The 23,838-nt window shown below is 43.6% G+C and overlaps 1 protein-coding gene across 1 annotated transcript in view; it reads left to right on the forward strand.

Annotated features, from left to right (window-relative positions):
• LOC140404812 (paired immunoglobulin-like type 2 receptor beta) overlaps nt 1-23,838 on the forward strand; it is a 151,566-nt gene that overhangs the window by 47,425 nt on the left and 80,303 nt on the right. The window lies entirely within an intron of this gene.

Consider the following 23,838-nt stretch of genomic DNA (forward strand, 5'->3'; position numbering starts at 1 on the left):
GAGTTACAGACTGGAATCTAATCGAGGGGTTCAGGGTGGTTAATATTCAGAATAACAGATACCCGGGAGTGAGTTACAGACTGGAATCCAATCGAGGGGTTTGGGGTGGTTTATCTATAGAATAACAGATACCCGGGAGTGAGTTACAGACTGGAATCTAATCGAGGGGTTCGGGGTGGTTTATATATAGAATAACAGATACCCGGGAGTGAGTTACAGACTAGAATCTAATCGAGGTGTTCAGGGTGGTTTATACATAGAATAACTGATACCCGGGAGTGAGTTACAGACTGGAATCTAATCGAGGGGTTCGGGATGGTTTATCTATAGAATAACAGATTCCCGGGAGTGAGTTACAGACTGGAATCTAATCGTGGGGTTCGGGATGGTTTATATATAGAATAACAGATACCCGAAAGTGAGTTACAGACTGGAATCTAATCGAGGGGTTCGGGGTGGTTTATATATAGAATAACAGATACCCGAGAGTGAGATACCGACCGGAATCTAATCGAGGGGTTCGGGGTGGTTTATATATAGAATAACAGATACCCGGGAGTAAGTTACAGACTAGAAACTAATCGAGGGGTTCAGGGTGGTTTATACATAGAATAACTGATACCCAGGAGTGAGTTACAGACTGGAATCTAATCGAGGGGTTCGGGATGGTTTATCTATATAATAACAGATACCCGGGAGTGAGTTACAGACTGGAATCTAATCGTGGGGTTCGGGATGGTTTATATATAGAATAACAGATACCCGAAAGTGAGTTACAGACTGGAATCTAATCGAGGGGTTCGGGGTGGTTTATATATAGAATAACAGATACCCGGGAGTGAGTTACAGACTGGAATCTAATCGAGGGGTTCGGGGTGGTTTCTATACAGAATAACAGATACCCGGGAGTGAGTTATAGACTGGAATCTAATCGAGGGGTTTGGGGTGGTTGATATGTAGATTAACAGAGACCCGGGACAGACTTACAGAGTGGAATCTAATTGAGGGGTTAGGCGTGGTTTTTTTATAGAATAACAGATCCCCGGGAGTGAGTTACAGACTGGAATCCAATCGAGGGGTTTGGGGTGGTTTATATATAGAATAACAGATACCCGGGAGTGAGTTACAGACTGGAATCTAATCGAAGGGTTCGTGGTGGTTTATTTATAGAATAACAGATGCCCGGCAGTGAGTTACAGACTGGAATCTAATTGAGGGGTTCAGGGTGGTTTATATATAGAATAACAGATACCCGGGAGTGAGTTACAGACTGGAATCTAATCGAGGGGTTTGGGGTGGTTTATATATAGAAAAACAGATACACGGGAGTGAGTTACAGACTGGAATCTAATCGAGGGGTTCGGGGTGGTTTATATATAGAATAACAGATACCCGGGAGTGAGTTACAGACTGGAATCTAATCGAGGGGTTCGGGGTGGATTATATATAGAATAACAGATACCCGGGAGTGAGTTACAGACTGGAATCTATTCGAGGGGTTCGGGGTGGTTTATATTTAGAATAACAGATACCCGGGAGTGAGTTACAGACTGGAATCTAATCGAGGGGTTCGGGATGGTTTATATGCAGAATAACAGATACCCGGGAATGAGTTACAGACTGAAATCTAATCGAGGGGTTCGGGGTGGTTTATATATAGAGTAACAGATACCCGGGAGTGAGTTACAGACTGGAATCTAATTGAGGGGTTCGGGTTGGTTTATATATAGAATAAGAGATTCCCGAGAGTGAGTTACAGACTGGAATCTAATCGAGGGGATTCAGGGTGGTTTATATATAGAATAACAGATACCCGGGAGTGAGTTACAGACTGGAATCTGATCGAGGGGTTCGCTGTGGTTTATATAGAGAATAACAGACACCCGGGAGTGAGTTACAGACTGGAATCTAATCGAGGGATTCGGGGTGGTTTATCTATAGAATAACAGATACCCGGGAGTGAGTTACAGACTGGAATCTAATCGAGGGGTTCGGGGTGGTTTATATAGAGAATAACAGACACCCGGGAGTGAGTTACAGACTGGAATCTAATCGAAGGGTTCGTGGTGGTTTATTTATAGAATAACAGATACCCGGCAGTGAGTTACAGACTGGAATCTAATCGAGGGGTTCAGGGTGGTTTATATATAGAATAACTGATACCCGGGAGTGAGTTACAGACTGGAATCTAATCGAGGGGTTCGGGGTGGTTTATATATAGAAAAACAGATACACGGGAGTGAGTTACAGACTGGAATCTAATCGAGGGGTTCGGGTTGGTTTATATATAGAATAACAGATACCCGGGAGTGAGTTAGAGACTGGAATCTAATCGAGGGGTTCGGGGTGGTTTATATATAGAGTAACAGATACCCGGGAGTGAGTTAGAGACTGGAATCTAATCGAGGGGTTCGGGGTGGGTTATATACAGAATAACAGATACCCGGGAGTGAGTTACAGACTGGAATCGAATCGAGGGGTTTGGGGTGGTTTATATATAGAATAGCCGATACCCGGGAGTGAGTTACAGACTGGAATCTAATCGAGCGGTTCGGGGTGATTTATATACAGAATAACAGATACCCGGGAGTGAGTTACAGACTGGAATCTAATCAAGGGGTTCAGGGTGATTTATAAACAGAATAACAGATACCCGGGAGTGGGTTACAGACTGTAATCTAATCGAGGGGTTCGGGGTGGTTTATATATAGAATAACAGATACCCGGGAGTGATTTACAGACTGGAATCTAATCGAGGAGTTCGGAGTGGTTTATATATAGAATAACAGATACCCGGGAGTGAGTTACAGACTGGATTCTAACCGAGGGGTTAGGGGTGGTTTATATATAGAATAACATATACCCGGGAGTAGGTTACAGACTGGAATCTAATCGAGGGGTTCAGGGTGGTTTATATATAGAATAACAGATACCCGGGAGTGAGTTACAGACTGGAATCTAATCGAGGGGTTCGGGATGGTTTATATATAGAATAACAGACACCCGGGAGTGCGTTTCCGACTGGAATCTAACCGAGGGGTTAGGGGTGGTTTATATATAGAATAACATATACCCGGGAGTGAGTTACAGACTGGAGTCTAATCGAGGGGTTCACGGTGGTTTATATATAGAATAACAGACACCCGGGAGTGAGTTACAGACTGGAATCTAATCGAGGGGTTCGGGATGGTTTATATATAGAATAACAGATACCCGGGAGTGAGTTACAGACTGGAATCTAATCGAGGGGTTGATGATGGTTTATATATAGAATAACAGATACCCGGGAGTGAGTTACAGACTGGAATCTAATCGAGGGGTTCGGGATGGTTTATATATAGAATAACAGACACCCGGGATTAAGTTACAGACTGCAATCTAATCGACGGGTTCGGGGTGGATTATATAGAATAACAGATACCCGGGAGTGAGTTACAGACTGGAATCTAATCGAGGCGTTCGGGGTCGTTTATATATAGAATAACAGATCCCCAGGAGTGAGTTAGAGACTGGAATCTAATCGAGGATTTCGGGGTGGTTTATATATAGAATAACAGATACCCGGGAGTGAGTTACAGACTGGAATCTAATCGAGTGGTTCGGACTGGTTTATATACAGAATAACAGATACCCGGGAGTGAGTTACAGACTGGAATCTAATCGAGGGGTTTGGGGTGGTTTCTATACAGAATAACAGATACCCGGGAGTGAGTGACAGACTGGAATCTAATCGAGGGTTCAGGGTGAATTATAAACAGAATAACAGATACCCGGGAGTGGGTTACAGACTGGAATCTAATCAAGGGTTTCGGGGTGGTTTATATATAGAATAACAGATACCCGGGAGTGATTTACAGACTGGAATCTCATCGAGGAGTGCGGAGTGGTTTATATATAGAATAACAGATACCCGGGAGTGAGTTACAGACTGGAATCTAACCGAGGGGTTAGGGCTGGTTTATGTATAGAATAACAGATACCCGGGAGTGAGTTACAGACTGGAATCTAATCGAGGAGTTTGGGGTGGTTTATATATAGAATAACAGATACCCGGGAGTGAGTTCCAGACTGGAATCTAATCGAGCGGTTCGGGGTGGTTTATATACAGAATAACAGATACCCGGGAGTGAGTTACAGACTGGAATCTAATCGAGGGGTTCAGGGTGATTTATAAACAGAATAACAGATACCCGGGAGTGGGTGACAGACTGGAATCTAATCGAGGGGTTCGGGGTGGTTTATATATAGAATAACAGATACCCGGGAGTGATTTACAGACTGGAATCTAATCGAGGAGTTCGGAGTGGTTTATATCTGGAATAACAGATACCCGGGAGTGAGTTCCAGACTGGAATCTAACCGAGGGGTTCGGGGTGGTTTATATATAGAATAACAGATACCCGGGAGTGAGTTACAGACTGGAATCTAATCGAGCGGTTCGGGGTGGTTTATATGCAGAATAACAGATACCCGGGAGTGGGTTACAGACTGGAATCTAATCGAGAGGTTCGGGGTGGTTTATATATAGAATAACAGATACCCGGGAGTGAGTTAGAGACTGGAATTTAATCGAGGGGTTCGGGGTGGTTTATATACAGAATAACAGATACCTGGGAGTAAGTTACAGACTGGAATCTAATCGAGGTTTTTGGGGTGGTTTATATACAGAATAACAGATACCCGGGAGTGAGTTACAGACTGGAATCTAATCGCGGGTTCAGGGTGAATTATAAACAGAATAACAGATACCCGGGAGTGGGTTACAGACTGGAATCTAATCGAGGGGTTCGGGGTTGTTTAAATATAGAATAACAGATACCCGGGAGTCATTTACAGACTGGAATCTAATCGAGGAGTTTGGGGTAGTTTATATATAGAATAACAGATACCCGGGAGTGAGTTACAGACTGGAATCTAATCGAGCGGTTCGGGGTGGTTTATATACAGAATAACAGATACCCGGGAGTGAGTTACAGACTGGAATCTAATCGCGGGGTTTGGGGTGGTTTATATATAGAATAACAGATACTCGGTAGTGAGTTACAGACTGGAATCTAATCGAGGGGTTAGGGGTGGTTTATATATAGAATAACTGATACCCGGGAGTGAGTTACAGACTGGAATCTAATCGAGGGGTTCAGGGTGATTTATAAACAGAATAACAGATACCCGGGAGTGGGTTACAGACTGGAATCTAATCGAGGGGTTCGGGGTGGTTTATATATAGAATAACAGATACCCGGGAGTGAGTTACAGACTGGAATCTAATCGAGGGGTTCGGGGTGGTTTATATATAGAATAACAGATACCCGGGAGTGAGTTACAGACTGTAATCTAATCGAGGGGTTGATGATGGTTTATATATAGAATAACAGATACCCGGGGGTGAGTTACAGACTGGAATCTAATCGAGGGGTTCGGGATGGTTTATATATAGAATAACAGATACCCGGGATTAAGTTACAGACTGCAATCTAATCGACGGGTTCGGGGTGGTTAATATAGAATAACAGATACCCGGGAGTGAGTTACAGACTGGAATCTAATCGAGGGGTTCGGGGTCGTTTATATATAGAATAACAGATCCCCAGGAGTGAGTTACAGGCTGTAATCTAATCGAGGGGTTTGGGGTGGTTTATATATAGAATAACAGATACTCGGGAGTGAGTTACAGACTGCAATCTAATCGAGCGGTTCGGGGTTGTTTTAAATACAGAATAACAGATACCCGGGAGTGAGTTACAGACTGGAATCTAATCGAGGGGTTCAGGGTGATTGATAAACAGAATAACAGATCCCGGGAGTGGGTTACAGACTGGAATCTAATTTAGGGGTTCGGGGTGCTTTATATATAGAATAACAGATACCCGGGAGTGAGTTACAGACTGGAATCTAATCGAGGGGTTGAGGATGGTTTATATATAGAATAACAGATACCCGGGAGTGTGTTACAGACTGGAATTTAATCGAGGGGTTCGGGATGGTTTATATATAGAATAACAGATAACCGGGAGTGAGTTACAGACTGGAATCTAATCGTGCAGTTCGGGGTGGTTTATATGCAGAATAACAGATACCCGGGAGTGAGTTACAGACTGGAATCTAATCGAGGGGTTCAGGGTGATTGATAAACAGAATAACAGATCTCGGGAGTGGGTTACAGACTGGAATCTAATTTAGGGGTTCGGGGTGCTTTATATATAGAATAACAGATACCCGAGAGTGAGTTACAGACTGGAATCGAATCGAGGGTTTCGGGGTGGTTTATATATAGAATAACAGATACCCGGGAGTGAGTTCCAGACTGGAATCTAACCGAGGGGTTAGGGGTGGTTTATATATAGAATAACAGATAACCGGGAGTGAGTTACAGACTGGAATCTAATCGTGCAGTTCGGGGTGGTTTATATGCAGAATAACAGATACCCGGGAGTGAGTTACAGACTGAAATCTAATCGAGGGGTTCAGGGTGATTTATAAACAGAATAACAGATACCCGGGAGTGGGTTACAGACTGGAATCTAATCGAGAGGTTCTGGGTGGTTTATGTATAGAATAACAGATACCCGGGAGTGAGTTAGAGACTGGAATCTAATCGAGGGGTTCGGGGTGGTTTATATACAGAATAACAGATACCTGGGAGTGAGTTACAGACTGGAATCTAATCGAGGTTTTTGGGGTGGTTTATATACAGAATAACAGATACCCGGGAGTGAGTTACAGACTGGAATCTAATCGCGGGTTCAGGGTGAATTATAAACAGAATAACAGATACCCGGGAGTGGGTTACAGACTGGAATCAAATCGAGGGGTTCGGGGTTGTTTAAATATAGAATAACAGATACCCGGGAGTCATTTACAGACTGGAATCTCATCGAGGAGTTCGGAGTGGTTTATATATAGAATAGCAGATACCCGGGAGTGAGTTACAGACTGGAATCTAATCGAGGGGTTCAGGCTGGTTTATATATAGAATAACAGATACCCGGGAGTGAGTTACAGACTGGAATCTAATCGAGGAGTTTGGGGTAGTTTATATATAGAATAAGAGATACCGGGGAGTGAGTTACAGACTGGAATCTAATCGAGCGGTTCGGGGTGGTTTATATACAGAATAGCAGATACCCGGGAGTGAGTTACAGACTGGAATCTAATCGAGGGGTTCAGGGTGATTTATAAACAGAATAACATATACCCGGGAGTGGGTTACAGTCTGGAATCTAATCGAGGGGTTCGGGGTGGTTTATATATAGAATAACAGATAACCGGGAGTGATTTACAGACTGGAATCTAATCGAGGAGGTCGGAGTGGTTTATATATAGAATAACAGATACCCGGGAGTGAGTTCCAGACTGGAATCTAACCGAGGGGTTAGGGGTGGTTTATATATAGAATAACAGATACCCGGGAGTGAGTTACAGACTGGAATCTAATCGAGCGGTTCAGGGTGGTTTATATGCAGAATAACAGATACCCGGGAGTGAGTTACAGACTGGAATCTAACCGAGGGGTTTGGGGTGATTTATAAACAGAATAACAGATACCCGGGAGTGGGTTACAGACTGGAATCTAATCGAGGGGTTCGGGGTGGTTTATATATAGAATAACAGATACCCGGGAGTGATTTACAGACTGGAATCTAATCGAGGAGTTCGGAGTGGTTTATATATAGAATAACAGATACCCGGGAGTGAGTTCCAGACTGGAATCTAACCGAGGGGTTAGGGGTGGTTTATATATAGAATAACAGATACCCGGGAGTGAGTTACAGACTGGAATCTAATCGAGCGGTTCGGGGTGGTTTATATGCAGAATAACAGATACCCGGGAGTGAGTTACAGACTGGAATCTAACCGAGGGGTTAGTGGTGGTTTATATATAGAATAACAGATACCCGGGAGTGAGTTACAGACTGGAATCTAATCGAGGGATTTGGGGTGGTTTATATATAGAATAACAGATACCCGGGAGTGAGTTACAGAATGGAATCTAATTGAGCGGTTCGGGGTGGTTTATGTACAGAATAACAGATACCTGGGAGTGAGTTACAGACTGGAATCTAATCGAGGGGTTTGGGGTGGTTTCTATACAGAATAACAGATACCCGGGAGTCAGTTACAGACTGGAATCTAATCGAGGGTTCAGGGTGAATTATAAACAGAATAACAGATACCCGGGAGTGGGTTACAGACTGGAATCTAATCAAGGGTTTCGGGGTGGTTTATATATAGAATAACAGATACCCGGGAGTGATTTACAGACTGGAATCTCATCGAGGAGTTCGGAGTGGTTTATATATAGAATAACAGATACCCGGGAGTGAGTTACAGACTGGAATCTAACCGAGGGGTTAGGGCTGGTTTATGTATAGAATAACAGATACCCGGGAGTGAATTACAGACTGGAATCTAATCGAGGAGTTTGGGGTGGTTTATATATAGAATAACAGATACCCGGGAGTGAGTTCCAGACTGGAATCTAATCGAGCGGTTCGGGGTGGTTTATATACAGAATAACAGATACCCGGGAGTGAGTTACAGACTGGAATCTAATCGAGGGGTTCAGGGTGATTTATAAACAGAATAACAGATACCCGGGAGTGGGTTACAGACTGGAATCTAATCGAGGGGTTCGGGGTGGTTTATATATAGAATAACAGATACCCGGGAGTGATTTACAGACTGGAATCTAATCGAGGAGTTCGGAGTGGTTTATATCTGGAATAACAGATACCCGGGAGTGAGTTCCAGACTGGAATCTAACCGAGGGGTTCGGGGTGGTTTATATATAGAATAACAGATACCCGGGAGTGAGTTACAGACTGGAATCTAATCGAGCGGTTCGGGGTGGTTTATATGCAGAATAACAGATACCCGGGAGTGAGTTACAGACTGGAATCTAATCGAGGGGTTCAGGGTGATTTATAAACAGAATAACAGATACCCGAGAGTGGGTTACAGATTGGAATCTAATCGAGAGGTTCGGGGTGGTTTATATATAGAATAACAGATACCCGGGAGTGAGTTAAAGACTGGAATCTAATCGAGGGGTTCGGGGTGGATGAGATACAGAATAACAGATACCTGGGAGTGAGTTACAGACTGGAATCTAATCGAGGGTTTTGGGGTGGTTTATATACAGAATAACAGATACCCGGGAGTGAGTTACAGACTGGAATCTAATCGAGGGTTCAGGGTGAATTATAAACAGAATAACAGATACCCGGGAGTGGGTTACAGACTGGAATCTAATCGAGGCGTTCGGGGTTGTTTAAATATAGAATAACAGATACTCTGGAGTCATTTACAGACTGGAATCTCATCGAGCAGTTCGGAGTGGTTTATATATAGAATAACAGATACCCGGGAGTGAGTTACAGTCTGGAATCTAATCGCGGGGTTTGGGGTGGTTTATATATAGAATAACAGATACTCGGTAGTGAGTTACAGACTGGAATCTAATCGAGGGGTTAGGGGTGGTTTATATATAGAATAACAGATACCTGGGAGTGAGTTACAGACTGGAATCTAACCGAGGGGTTAGGGGTGGTTTATATATAGAATAACAGATACCCGGGAGTGAGTTACAGACTGGAATCTAACCGAGGGGTTAGGGGTGGTTTATATATAGAATAACAGATACCCGGGAGTGAGTTACAGACTGGAATCAAATCGAGGGGTTCAGGGTGATTTATAAACAGAATAACAGATACCCGGGAGTGGGTTACAGACTGGAATCTAATCGAGGGGTTCGGGGTGGTTTATATATAGAATAACAGATACCCGGGAGTGAGTTACAGACTGGAATCTAATCGAGGGGTTCGGGGTGGTTTATATATAGAATAACAGATACCCGGGAGTGAGTTACAGACTGGAATCTAATCGAGGGGTTGATGATGGTTTATATATAGAATAACAGATACCCGGGAGTGAGTTACAGACTGGAATCTAATCGAGGGGTTCGGGATGGTTTATATATAGAATAACAGATACCCGGGATTAAGTTACAGACTGCAATCTAATCGAGGGTTTTGGGGTGGTTTATATATAGAATAACAGATACCCGGGAATGAGTTACAGACTGGAATCTGATCGAGGGGTCCGGGGTGGTTTAGAAATAGAATAACAGATCCCCGGGAGTGAGTTAGAGACTGGAATCTAATCGAGGGGTTCGGGCTGGTATATATACAGAATAACAGATTCCCGGGAGTGAGTTACAGGCTGTAATCTAATCGAGGGGTTTGGGGTGGTTTATATATAGAATAACAGATACTCGGGAGTGAGTTACAGACTGGAATCTAATCGAGCGGTTCGGGGTTGTTTTAAATACAGAATAACAGATACCCGCGAGTGAGTTACAGACTGGAATCTAATCGAGGGGTTCAGGGTGATTGATAAACAGAATAACAGATCCCGGGAGTGGGTTACAGACTGGAATCTAATTTAGGGGTTCGGGGTGCTTTATATATAGAATAACAGATACCCGGGAGTGAGTTGCAGACTGGAATCTAATTGAGGGGTTGAGGATGGTTTATATATAGAATAACAGATACCCGGGAGTGAGTTACAGACTGGAATCTAATCGAGGGGTTCGGGATGGTTTATATATAGAATAACAGACACCCGGGAGTGAGTTACGGACTGGAATCTAATCGAGGCGTTCGGGTTGGATTATATACAGAATAACAGATACCAGGGAGTGAGTTACAGACTGGAATCTAACCGAGGGGTTAGGGCTGGTTTATGTATAGAATAACAGATACCCGGGAGTGAATTACAGACTGGAATCTAATCGAGGAGTTTGGGGTGGTTTATATATAGAATAACAGATACCCGGGAGTGAGTTCCAGACTGGAATCTAATCGAGCGGTTCGGGGTGGTTTATATACAGAATAACAGATACCCGGGAGTGAGTTACAGACTGGAATCTAATCGAGGGGTTCAGGGTGATTTATAAACAGAATAACAGATACCCGGGAGTGGGTTACAGACTGGAATCTAATCGAGGGGTTCGGGGTGGTTTATATATAGAATAACAGATACCCGGGAGTGATTTACAGACTGGAATCTAATCGAGGAGTTCGGAGTGGTTTATATCTGGAATAACAGATACCCGGGAGTGAGTTCCAGACTGGAATCTAACCGAGGGGTTCGGGGTGGTTTATATATAGAATAACAGATACCCGGGAGTGAGTTACAGACTGGAATCTAATCGAGCGGTTCGGGGTGGTTTATATGCAGAATAACAGATACCCGGGAGTGAGTTACAGACTGGAATCTAATCGAGGGGTTCAGGGTGATTTATAAACAGAATAACAGATACCCGAGAGTGGGTTACAGATTGGAATCTAATCGAGAGGTTCGGGGTGGTTTATATATAGAATAACAGATACCCGGGAGTGAGTTAAAGACTGGAATCTAATCGAGGGGTTCGGGGTGGATGAGATACAGAATAACAGATACCTGGGAGTGAGTTACAGACTGGAATCTAATCGAGGGTTTTGGGGTGGTTTATATACAGAATAACAGATACCCGGGAGTGAGTTACAGACTGGAATCTAATCGAGGGTTCAGGGTGAATTATAAACAGAATAACAGATACCCGGGAGTGGGTTACAGACTGGAATCTAATCGAGGCGTTCGGGGTTGTTTAAATATAGAATAACAGATACTCTGGAGTCATTTACAGACTGGAATCTCATCGAGCAGTTCGGAGTGGTTTATATATAGAATAACAGATACCCGGGAGTGAGTTACAGACTGGAATCTAATCGAGGGGTTCGCTGTGGTTTATATAGAGAAAAACAGACACCCGGGAGTGAGTTACAGACTGGAATCTAATCGAGGGATTCGGGGTGGTTTATCTATAGAATAACAGATACCCGGGAGTGAATTACAGACTGGAATCTAATCGAGGGGTTCGGGGTGGTTTATATAGAGAATAACAGACACCCGGGAGTGAGTTACAGACTGGAATCTAATCGAAGGGTTCGTGGTGGTTTATTTATAGAATAACAGATACCCGGCAGTGAGTTACAGACTGGAATCTAATCGAGGGGTTCAGGGTGGTTTATATATAGAATAACTGATACCCGGGAGTGAGTTACAGACTGGAATCTAATCGAGGGATTCGGGGTGGTTTATATATAGAAAAACAGATACACGGGAGTGAGTTACAGACTGGAATCTAATCGAGTGGGTTCGGGGTGGTTTATATATAGAATAACAGATACCCGGGAGTGAGTTACAGACTGGAATCTAATCGAGGGGTTCGGGGTGGTTTATATACAGAATAACAGATACCCGGGAGTGAGTTGCAGACTGGAATCTAATCGAGGGGTTCAGGGTGGTTTATATATAGAATAACAGATACCCGGGAGTGAGTTACAGACTGGAATCTAATCGAGGGGTTCGGGATGGTTCATATATAGAATAACAGACACCCGGGAGTGAGTTACAGACTGGAATCTAATTGAGGGTTTCGGGGTGGTTTATATATAGAGTAACAGATACCCGGGAGTGAGTTAGAGACTGGAATCTAATCGAGGGGTTCGGGGTGGGTTATAAACAGAATAACAGATACCCGGGAGTGAGTTACAGACTGGAATCGAATCGAGGGGTTTGGGGTGGTTTATATATAGAATAACAGATACCCGGGAGTGAGTTACAGACTGGAATCGAATCGAGCGGTTCGGGGTGATTTATACACAGAATAACAGATACCCGGGAGTGAGTTACAGACTGGAATCCAATCGAGGGGTTTGGGGTTGTTTATATATAGAATAACAGATTAACGGGAGTGAGTTACAGACTGGAATCTAATCGAGGGGTTCGGGGTGGATTTTATATCGAATAACAGAAACCCGGCAGTGAGTTACAGACTGGAATCTAATCGAGGGGTTCGGGATGGTTTATATATAGAATAACAGATACCCGGGAGTGAGTTACAGACTGGAATCTAATCGAGGGGTTCAGGGTGGTTAATATTCAGAATAACAGATCCCCGGGAGTGAGCTACAGACTGGAATCCAATCGAGAGGATTGGGCTGGTTTATATATAGAATAACAGATACCCGGGAGTGAGTTACAGACTGGAATCTAATAGAGGGGTTCGGGGTGGATTATATATCGAATAACAGAAACCCGGCAGTGAGTTACAGACTGGAATCTAATCGAGGGGTTCGGGATGGTTTATATGCAGAATAACAGATACCCGGGAATGAGTTACAGACTGAAATCTAATCGAGGGGTTCGGGGTGGTTTATATATAGAGTAACAGATACCCGGGAGTGAGTTACAGACTGGAATCTAATTGAGGGGTTCGGGTTGGTTTATATATAGAATAACAGATTCCCGAGAGTGAGTTACAGACTGGAATCTAATCGAGGGGATTCAGGGTGGTTTATATATAGAATAACAGATACCCGGGAGTGAGTTACAGACTGGAATCAAATCGAGGGGTTCGCTGTGGTTTATATAGAGAATAACAGACACCCGGGAGTGAGTTACAGACTGGAATCTAATCGAGGGATTCGGGGTGGTTTATCTATACAATAACAGATACCCGGGAGTGAGTTACAGACTGGAATCTAATCGAGGGGTTCGGGGTGGTTTATATATAAAAAAACAGATACACGGGAGTGAGTTACAGACTGGAATCTAATCGAGGGGTTCGGGGTGGTTTATATATAGAATAACAGATACCCGGGAGTGAGTTAGAGACTGGAATCTAATCGAGGGGTTCGGGGTGGTTTATATACAGAATAACAGATACCCGGGAGTGAGTTACAGACTGGAATCTAATCGAGGGGTTCAGGGTGGTTTATATATAGAATAACAGATACCCGGGAGTGAGTTACAGACTGGAATCTAATCGAGGGGTTCGGGATGGTTCATATATAGAATAACAGACACCCGGGAGTGAGTTACAGACTGGAATCTAATTGAGGGTTTCGGGGTGGTTTATATATAGAGTAACAGATACCCGGGAGTGAGTTAGAGACTGGAATCTAATCGAGCGGTTCGGGGTGATTTATATACAGAATAACAGATACCCGGGAGTGAGTTACAGACTGGAATCCAATCGAGGGGTTTGGGGTGGTTTATATATAGAATAACAGATACCTGGGAGTGAGTTACAGACTGGACTCTAATCGAGGGGTTCAGGGTGGTTAATATTCAGAATAACAGATCCCCGGGAGTGAGTTACAGACTGGAATCCAATCGAGGGGTTTGGGGTGGTTTATATATAGAATAACAGATACCCGGGAGTGAGTTACAGACTGGAATCTAATCGAGGGGTTCGGGGTGGATTATATATCGAATAACAGAAACCCGGGAGTGAGTTACAGACTGGAATCTAATCGAGGGGTTCGGGATGGTTTATCTATAGAATAACAGATAGCCGGGAGTGAGTTACAGACTGGAATCTAATCGAGGGGTTCGGGGTGGTTTATATATTGAATAACAGATACCCGGGAGTGAGTTACAGACTAGAATCTAATCGAGGTGTTCAGGGTGGTTTATACATAGAATAACTGATACCCGGGAGTGAGTTCCAGACTGGAATCAAATCGAGGGGTTCGGGATGGTTTATCTATAGAATAACAGATACCCGGGAGTGAGTTACAGACTGGAATCTAATCGTGGAGTTCGGGATGGTTTATATATAGAATAACAGATACCCGAAAGTGAGTTACAGACTGGAATCTAATCGAGGGGTTCGGGGTGTTTTATATATAGAATAACAGATACCCGAGAGTGAGTTACAGACCGGAATCTAATCGAGGTGTTCGGGGTGGTTTATATATAGAATAACAGATACCCGGGTGTGAGTTACAGACTGGAATCTAATCGAGGGGTTCAGGGTTGTTTATACATAGAATAACTGATACCTGGGAGTGAGTTACAGACTGGAATCTAATCGAGGGGTTCGGGATGGTTTATCTATAGAATAACAGATACCCGGGAGTGAGTTACAGACTGGAATCTAATCGTGGGGTTCGGGATGGTTTATATATAGAATTATAGATACCCGAAAGTGAGTTACAGACTGGAATCTAATCGAGGGGTTCGGGGTCGTTTATATATAGAATAACAGATACCCGGGAGTGAGTTACAGACTGGAATCTAATCCAGGGGTTCGGGGTGGTTTCTATACAGAATATCAGATACCCGGGAGTGAGTTATAGACTGGAATCTAATCGAGGGGTTCGGGGTGATTTATGTATAGAATAACAGATAGCCGGGAGTGAGTTACATTTACAGTTTATATAGAGAATAACAGACTCCCGGGAGTGAGTTACAGACTGGAATCTAATCGAGGGGTTCAGGGTGGTTAATATTCAGAATAACAGATACCCGGGAGTGAGTTACAGACTGGAATCCAATCGAGGGGTTTGGGGTGGTTTATCTATAGAATAACAGATACCCGGGAGTGAGTTACAGACTGGAATCTAATCGAGGGGTTCGGGGTGGTTTATATATAGAATAACAGATACCCGGGAGTGAGTTACAGACTAGAATCTAATCGAGGTGTTCAGGGTGGTTTATACATAGAATAACTGATACCCGGGAGTGAGTTACAGACTGGAATCTAATCGAGGGGTTCGGGATGGTTTATCTATAGAATAACAGATTCCCGGGAGTGAGTTACAGACTGGAATCTAATCGTGGGGTTCGGGATGGTTTATATATAGAATAACAGATACCCGAAAGTGAGTTACAGACTGGAATCTAATCGAGGGGTTCGGGGTGGTTTATATATAGAATAACAGATACCCGAGAGTGAGATACCGACCGGAATCTAATCGAGGGGTTCGGGGTGGTTTATATATAGAATAACAGATACCCGGGAGTAAGTTACAGACTAGAAACTAATCGAGGGGTTCAGGGTGGTTTATACATAGAATAACTGATACCCAGGAGTGAGTTACAGACTGGAATCTAATCGAGGGGTTCGGGATGGTTTATCTATATAATAACAGATACCCGGGAGTGAGTTACAGACTGGAATCTAATCGTGGGGTTCGGGATGGTTTATATATAGAATAACAGATACCCGAAAGTGAGTTACAGACTGGAATCTAATCGAGGGGTTCGGGGTGGTTTATATATAGAATAACAGATACCCGGGAGTGAGTTACAGACTGGAATCTAATCGAGGGGTTCGGGGTGGTTTCTATCCAGAATAACAGATACCCGGGAGTGAGTTATAGACTGGAATCTAATCGAGGGGTTTGGGGTGGTTGATATGTAGATTAACAGAGACCCGGGACAGACTTACAGAGTGGAATCTAATTGAGGGGTTAGGCGTGGTTTTTTTATAGAATAACAGATCCCCGGGAGTGAGTTACAGACTGGAATCCAATCGAGGGGTTTGGGGTGGTTTATATATAGAATAACAGATACCCGGGAGTGAGTTACAGACTGGAATCTAATCGAAGGGTTCGTGGTGGTTTATTTATAGAATAACAGATGCCCGGCAGTGAGTTACAGACTGGAATCTAATTGAGGGGTTCAGGGTGGTTTATATATAGAATAACAGATACCCGGGAGTGAGTTACAGACTGGAATCTAATCGAGGGGTTTGGGGTGGTTTATATATAGAAAAACAGATACACGGGAGTGAGTTACAGACTGGAATCTAATCGAGGGGTTCGGGGTGGTTTATATATAGAATAACAGATACCCGGGAGTGAGTTACAGACTGGAATCTAATCGAGGGGTTCGGGGTGGATTATATATAGAATAACAGATACCCGGGAGTGAGTTACAGACTGGAATCTATTCGAGGGGTTCGGGGTGGTTTATATTTAGAATAACAGATACCCGGGAGTGAGTTACAGACTGGAATCTAATCGAGGGGTTCGGGATGGTTTATATGCAGAATAACAGATACCCGGGAATGAGTTACAGACTGAAATCTAATCGAGGGGTTCGGGGTGGTTTATATATAGAGTAACAGATACCCGGGAGTGAGTTACAGACTGGAATCTAATTGAGGGGTTCGGGTTGGTTTATATATAGAATAAGAGATTCCCGAGAGTGAGTTACAGACTGGAAACTAATCGAGGGGATTCAGGGTGGTTTATATATAGAATAACAGATACCCGGGAGTGAGTTACAGACTGGAATCTGATCGAGGGGTTCGCTGTGGTTTATATAGAGAATAACAGACACCCGGGAGTGAGTTACAGACTGGAATCTAATCGAGGGATTCGGGGTGGTTTATCTATAGAATAACAGATACCCGGGAGTGAGTTACAGACTGGAATCTAATCGAGGGGTTCGGGGTGGTTTATATAGAGAATAACAGACACCCGGGAGTGAGTTACAGACTGGAATCTAATCGAAGGGTTCGTGGTGGTTTATTTATAGAATAACAGATACCCGGCAGTGAGTTACAGACTGGAATCTAATCGAGGGGTTCAGGGTGGTTTATATATAGAATAACTGATACCCGGGAGTGAGTTACAGACTGGAATCTAATCGAGGGGTTCGGGGTGGTTTATATATAGAAAAACAGATACACGGGAGTGAGTTACAGACTGGAATCTAATCGAGGGGTTCGGGTTGGTTTATATATAGAATAACAGATACCCGGGAGTGAGTTAGAGACTGGAATCTAATCGAGGGGTTCGGGGTGGTTTATATATAGAGTAACAGATACCCGGGAGTGAGTTAGAGACTGGAATCTAATCGAGGGGTTCGGGGTGGGTTATATACAGAATAACAGATACCCGGGAGTGAGTTACAGACTGGAATCGAATCGAGGGGTTTGGGGTGGTTTATATATAGAATAACCGATACCCGGGAGTGAGTTACAGACTGGAATCTAATCGAGCGGTTCGGGGTGATTTATATACAGAATAACAGATACCCGGGAGTGAGTTACAGACTGGAATCTAATCGAGGGGTTCAGGGTGATTTATAAACAGAATAACAGATACCCGGGAGTGGGTTACAGACTGTAATCTAATCGAGGGGTTCGGGGTGGTTTATATATAGAATAACAGATACCCGGGAGTGATTTACAGACTGGAATCTAATCGAGGAGTTCGGAGTGGTTTATATATAGAATAACAGATACCCGGGAGTGAGTTACAGACTGGATTCTAACCGAGGGGTTAGGGGTGGTTTATATATAGAATAACATATACCCGGGAGTAGGTTACAGACTGGAATCTAATCGAGGGGTTCAGGGCGGTTTATATATAGAATAACAGATACCCGGGAGTGAGTTACAGACTGGAATCTAATCGAGGGGTTCGGGATGGTTTATATATAGAATAACAGACACCCGGGAGTGCGTTTCCGACTGGAATCTAACCGAGGGGTTAGGGGTGGTTTATATATAGAATAACATATACCCGGGAGTGAGTTACAGACTGGAGTCTAATCGAGGGGTTCACGGTGGTTTATATATAGAATAACAGACACCCGGGAGTGAGTTACAGACTGGAATCTAATCGAGGGGTTCGGGATGGTTAATATATAGAATAACAGATACCCGGGAGTGAGTTACAGACTGGAATCTAATCGAGGGGTTGATGATGGTTTATATATAGAATAACAGATACCCGGGAGTGAGTTACAGACTGGAATCTAATCGAGGGGTTCGGGATGGTTTATATATAGAATAACAGACACCCGGGATTAAGTTACAGACTGCAATCTAATCGACGGGTTCGGGGTGGATTATATAGAATAACAGATACCCGGGAGTGAGTTACAGACTGGAATCTAATCGAGGCGTTCGGGGTCGTTTATATATAGAATAACAGATCCCCAGGAGTGAGTTAGAGACTGGAATCTAATCGAGGATTTCGGGGTGGTTTATATATAGAATAACAGATACCCGGGAGTGAGTTACAGACTGGAATCTAATCGAGTGGTTCGGACTGGTTTATATACAGAATAACAGATACCCGGGAGTGAGTTACAGACTGGAATCTAATCGAGGGGTTTGGGGTGGTTTCTATACAGAATAACAGATACCCGGGAGTGAGTGACAGACTGGAATCTAATCGAGGGTTCAGGGTGAATTATAAACAGAATAACAGATACCCGGGAGTGGGTTACAGACTGGAATCTAATCAAGGGTTTCGGGGTGGTTTATATATAGAATAACAGATACCCGGGAGTGATTTACAGACTGGAATCTCATCGAGGAGTGCGGAGTGGTTTATATATAGAATAACAGATACCCGGGAGTGAGTTACAGACTGGAATCTAACCGAGGGGTTAGGGCTGGTTTATGTATAGAATAACAGATACCCGGGAGTGAGTTACAGACTGGAATCTAATCGAGGAGTTTGGGGTGGTTTATATATAGAATAACAGATACCCGGGAGTGAGTTCCAGACTGGAATCTAATCGAGCGGTTCGGGGTGGTTTATATACAGAATAACAGATACCCGGGAGTGAGTTACAGACTGGAATCTAATCGAGGGGTTCAGGGTGATTTATAAACAGAATAACAGATACCCGGGAGTGGGTGACAGACTGGAATCTAATCGAGGGGTTCGGGGTGGTTTATATATAGAATAACAGATACCCGGGAGTGATTTACAGACTGGAATCTAATCGAGGAGTTCGGAGTGGTTTATATCTGGAATAACAGATACCCGGGAGTGAGTTCCAGACTGGAATCTAACCGAGGGGTTCGGGGTGGTTTATATATAGAATAACAGATACCCGGGAGTGAGTTACAGACTGGAATCTAATCGAGCGGTTCGGGGTGGTTTATATGCAGAATAACAGATACCCGGGAGTGGGTTACAGACTGGAATCTAATCGAGAGGTTCGGGGTGGTTTATATATAGAATAACAGATACCCGGGAGTGAGTTAGAGACTGGAATTTAATCGAGGGGTTCGGGGTGGTTTATATACAGAATAACAGATACCTGGGAGTAAGTTACAGACTGGAATCTAATCGAGGTTTTTGGGGTGGTTTATATACAGAATAACAGATACCCGGGAGTGAGTTACAGACTGGAATCTAATCGCGGGTTCAGGGTGAATTATAAACAGAATAACAGATACCCGGGAGTGGGTTACAGACTGGAATCTAATCGAGGGGTTCGGGGTTGTTTAAATATAGAATAACAGATACCCGGGAGTCATTTACAGACTGGAATCTAATCGAGGAGTTTGGGGTAGTTTATATATAGAATAACAGATACCCGGGAGTGAGTTACAGACTGGAATCTAATCGAGCGGTTCGGGGTGGTTTATATACAGAATAACAGATACCCGGGAGTGAGTTACAGACTGGAATCTAATCGCGGGGTTTGGGGTGGTTTATATATAGAATAACAGATACTCGGTAGTGAGTTACAGACTGGAATCTAATCGAGGGGTTAGGGGTGGTTTATATATAGAATAACTGATACCCGGGAGTGAGTTACAGACTGGAATCTAATCGAGGGGTTCAGGGTGATTTATAAACAGAATAACAGATACCCGGGAGTGGGTTACAGACTGGAATCTAATCGAGGGGTTCGGGGTGGTTTATATATAGAATAACAGATACCCGGGAGTGAGTTACAGACTGGAATCTAATCGAGGGGTTCGGGGTGGTTTATATATAGAATAACAGATACCCGGGAGTGAGTTACAGACTGTAATCTAATCGAGGGGTTGATGATGGTTTATATATAGAATAACAGATACCCGGGGGTGAGTTACAGACTGGAATCTAATCGAGGGGTTCGGGATGGTTTATATATAGAATAACAGATACCCGGGATTAAGTTACAGACTGCAATCTAATCGAAGGTTCGGGGTGGTTAATATAGAATAACAGATACCCGGGAGTGAGTTACAGACTGGAATCTAATCGAGGGGTTCGGGGTCGTTTATATATAGAATAACAGATACCCGGGAGTGAGCTACAGACTGGAATCTAATCGAGGGGTTCGGGGTGGTTTATATATCGAATAACAGATACTCGGGAGTGAGTTACAGACTGCAATCTAATCGAGCGGTTCGGGGTTGTTTTAAATACAGAATAACAGATACCCGGGAGTGAGTTACAGACTGGAATCTAATCGAGGGGTTCGGGATGGTTTATATATAGAATAACAGATACCCGGGAGTGAGTTACAGACTGGAATCTAATCGAGGTGTTCGGGGTGGTTTATATATAGAATAACAGATAACCGGGAGTGGGTTACAGACTGGAATCTAATTTAGGGGTTCGGGGTGCTTTATATATAGAATAACAGATACCCGGGAGTGAGTTACAGACTGGAATCTAATCGAGGGGTTGAGGATGGTTTATATATAGAATAACAGATACCCGGGAGTGTGTTACAGACTGGAATCTAATCGAGGGGTTCGGGATGGTTTATATATAGAATAACAGATAACCGGGAGTGAGTTACAGACTGGAATCTAATCGTGCAGTTCGGGGTGGTTTATATGCAGAATAACAGATACCCGGGAGTGAGTTACAGACTGGAATCTAATCGAGGGGTTCAGGGTGATTGATAAACAGAATAACAGATCTCGGGAGTGGGTTACAGACTGGAATCTAATTTAGGGGTTCGGGGTGCTTTATATATAGAATAACAGATACCCGAGAGTGAGTTACAGACTGGAATCGAATCGAGGGTTTCGGGGTGGTTTATATATAGAATAACAGATACCCGGGAGTGAGTTCCAGACTGGAATCTAACCGAGGGGTTAGGGGTGGTTTATATATAGAATAACAGATAACCGGGAGTGAGTTACAGACTGGAATCTAATCGAGAGGTTCTGGGTGGTTTATGTATAGAATAACAGATACCCGGGAGTGAGTTAGAGACTGGAATCTAATCGAGGGGTTCGGGGTGGTTTATATACAGAATAACAGATACCTGGGAGTGAGTTACAGACTGGAATCTAATCGAGGTTTTTGGGGTGGTTTATATACAGAATAACAGATACCCGGGAGTGAGTTACAGACTGGAATCTAATCGCGGGTTCAGGGTGAATTATAAACAGAATAACAGATACCCGGGAGTGGGTTACAGACTGGAATCAAATCGAGGGGTTCGGGGTTGTTTAAATATAGAATAACAGATACCCGGGAGTCATTTACAGACTGGAATCTCATCGAGGAGTTCGGAGTGGTTTATATATAGAATAGCAGATACCCGGGAGTGAGTTACAGACTGGAATCTAATCGAGGGGTTCGGGCTGGTTTATATATAGAATAACAGATACCCGGGAGTGAGTTACAGACTGGAATCTAATCGAGGAGTTTGGGGTAGTTTATATATAGAATAAGAGATACCGGGGAGTGAGTTACAGACTGGAATCTAATCGAGCGGTTCGGGGTGGTTTATATACAGAATAGCAGATACCCGGGAGTGAGTTACAGACTGGAATCTAATCGAGGGGTTCAGGGTGATTTATAAACAGAATAACATATACCCGGGAGTGGGTTACAGTCTGGAATCTAATCGAGGGGTTCGGGGTGGTTTATATATAGAATAACAGATAACCGGGAGTGATTTACAGACTGGAATCTAATCGAGGAGGTCGGAGTGGTTTATATATAGAATAACAGATACCCGGGAGTGAGTTCCAGACTGGAATCTAACCGAGGGGTTAGGGGTGGTTTATATATAGAATAACAGATACCCGGGAGTGAGTTACAGACTGGAATCTAATCGAGCGGTTCAGGGTGGTTTATATGCAGAATAACAGATACCCGGGAGTGAGTTACAGACTGGAATCTAACCGAGGGGTTTGGGGTGATTTATAAACAGAATAACAGATACCCGGGAGTGGGTTACAGACTGGAATCTAATCGAGGGGTTCGGGGTGGTTTATATATAGAATAACAGATACCCGGGAGTGATTTACAGACTGGAATCTAATCGAGGAGTTCGGAGTGGTTTATATATAGAATAACAGATACCCGGGAGTGAGTTCCAGACTGGAATCTAACCGAGGGGTTAGGGGTGGTTTATATATAGAATAACAGATACCCGGGAGTGAGTTACAGACTGGAATCTAATCGAGCGGTTCGGGGTGGTTTATATGCAGAATAACAGATACCCGGGAGTGAGTTACAGACTGGAATCTAACCGAGGGGTTAGTGGTGGTTTATATATAGAATAACAGATACCCGGGAGTGAGTTACAGACTGGAATCTAATCGAGGGATTTGGGGTGGTTTATATATAGAATAACAGATACCCGGGAGTGAGTTACAGAATGGAATCTAATTGAGCGGTTCGGGGTGGTTTATGTACAGAATAACAGATACCTGGGAGTGAGTTACAGACTGGAATCTAATCGAGGGGTTTGGGGTGGTTTCTATACAGAATAACAGATACCCGGGAGTCAGTTACAGACTGGAATCTAATCGAGGGTTCAGGGTGAATTATAAACAGAATAACAGATACCCGGGAGTGGGTTACAGACTGGAATCTAATCAAGGGTTTCGGGGTGGTTTATATATAGAATAACAGATACCCGGGAGTGATTTACAGACTGGAATCTCAACGAGGAGTTCGGAGTGGTTTATATATAGAATAACAGATACCCGGGAGTGAGTTACAGACTGGAATCTAACCGAGGGGTTAGGGCTGGTTTATGTATAGAATAACAGATACCCGGGAGTGAATTACAGACTGGAATCTAATCGAGGAGTTTGGGGTGGTTTATATATAGAATAACAGATACCCGGGAGTGAGTTCCAGACTGGAATCTAATCGAGCGGTTCGGGGTGGTTTATATACAGAATAACAGATACCCGGGAGTGAGTTACAGACTGGAATCTAATCGAGGGGTTCAGGGTGATTTATAAACAGAATAACAGATACCCGGGAGTGGGTTACA

The sequence above is a fragment of the Scyliorhinus torazame genome, chromosome 31, assembly GCF_047496885.1.
Source record: "Scyliorhinus torazame isolate Kashiwa2021f chromosome 31, sScyTor2.1, whole genome shotgun sequence".
NCBI lineage: Eukaryota > Metazoa > Chordata > Chondrichthyes > Carcharhiniformes > Scyliorhinidae > Scyliorhinus > Scyliorhinus torazame.